Raw genomic sequence first — 1797 nt, forward strand, 5'->3', positions numbered from 1 at the left:
AAGGAAACAGAAAAAGGAAGATTTTGCTCTTTGCCTTTCTCTGACTCTACCTGATATTGGATATTCCCACCACTCAAGTGCCAGGGAAGGCTTTCCCTGATGTGGACTCCCTTTGCAAATTTTGTGTGCTTTGTAAACTTTGTAAACCCTCAAGGAATGAAAGTGGCTAGGCCTCCACCAGAGGACTTTCAGCAGTCAGGCCCCTCCCCAAGACCTCCTTAACTGTTATAACAGTGTTTCCAGATGATGTAATAGTCACAAAGGTCATTTTCAGTCCCACAACAGGACCTTTCCCAGATTATGCTAATTTTAGGTAAAAAGGCTGAACAAAAACCACCAATCCCTCATCTTCCCACAGAAACCCACCAATCCCTGAGCACAATAAAACCACCAATCCCTGAACAGGAAAACCCACTAATCTCTGATCTCCCCCAAGCTCAAGAATTAAAATCCCACCAGTTTTCATCCTGGAAATCTCTAATCTAGAAAGTTCCACACCCCAAGAATCCCTAAATAATTACTACCCTTTGTCCACTTGCTGGCTGTCTGCTCCCTCCTGGGAGCATACATAGCCACTCCTGGATTTGTCCCTCCACACCCTGTACCCTCCAATAAATTCTTTTACAAAGTTTGCTGCCTGGTGTGACTCTCTTTGAAGACAAGAAGCGATAAAGAGAAGACAGGAAGAAGTAAAGAGAACAGGGGCTGAGCCTTTTGAACTGCTCTGCTAATCTGGGTTTACCATCCTCTGACAGCTGCAATACTGAAGATGGAGCAGGCATGAGGCTTCTGAGCGCCTCATCTCAGCTGAAGATACCCTCCAATGGAAGCTGCAATGACTCTGAGAGGAGGCTTCCTCTCAGAGCTGCGTGGTTCCTGGCATCCTGTGCCTCAGGATGCTTTTGCACTGGGACACTGTCCCACTTCAGAGCTATATGGCTCTTTTTCATTCTTCTGAGACCCAGGACATCTGGGATTTTTCAGGTGGGAAATCTGATTAGGAAAGCCAACACCTAGAAAACTCATTCCTTCTCCGGCATTAGAGCTTACTTCTTCAGGATGCCAGTGTACACAGAAAACCAGTTAAGACTACTCATGGACTGAACAACTATTTATTTCTAAAACTTTCTGTTGGAAGACAGCCATTGTTGAACAGCAGGACCACACTGAAACTGAAAGCCACTCTACTATATCTCCTTTATGTGTGAATGTGTGTGTGTGTGTGTGTGTGTGTGTGTGTGTGTGTGTGTGTGTAAACAGAGATAATAGAGACAGACAGACAACACAGACAGATAGATTCACTCTGTTTCTCTAGAAATCTCTAATACAAAGCTGTTGCTATAGAATCGGTACCGAATCATCTGCAAATATGTTTGGTTTGTTTCTTCCTGAAATTTGTGATACGTCTGAATTCTAATGAAGAGAAATTTATTGCTGGAGTAATTTGTATTTTTCCAACCAATATGAAAATTAAAAGCCATTCAAGTTTTAGGATGGGTTTAATGCTGAATGGACACACACACATACATACACACACACACACTCATACACATATATACCATGTATATATGTGTAACATATATATATGGTGAGAACACCAACTTTATGTGCTACCTAATGCAAAAACACACACTTGTATACATATATACCTGTACATATACATATATGTGTAGCACACCAACTTTACATATCACCTACCACATTAACACAACATATAGATATATACATACATACCATACCTACCACATTCCTCTCTCTCTCTCTCTCTCTCTCTCTCTCTCTCTCTCTCTCTCTCTC

Source organism: Mus caroli, chromosome 1, assembly GCF_900094665.2.
Source record: "Mus caroli chromosome 1, CAROLI_EIJ_v1.1, whole genome shotgun sequence".
Classification (NCBI taxonomy): domain Eukaryota; kingdom Metazoa; phylum Chordata; class Mammalia; order Rodentia; family Muridae; genus Mus; species Mus caroli.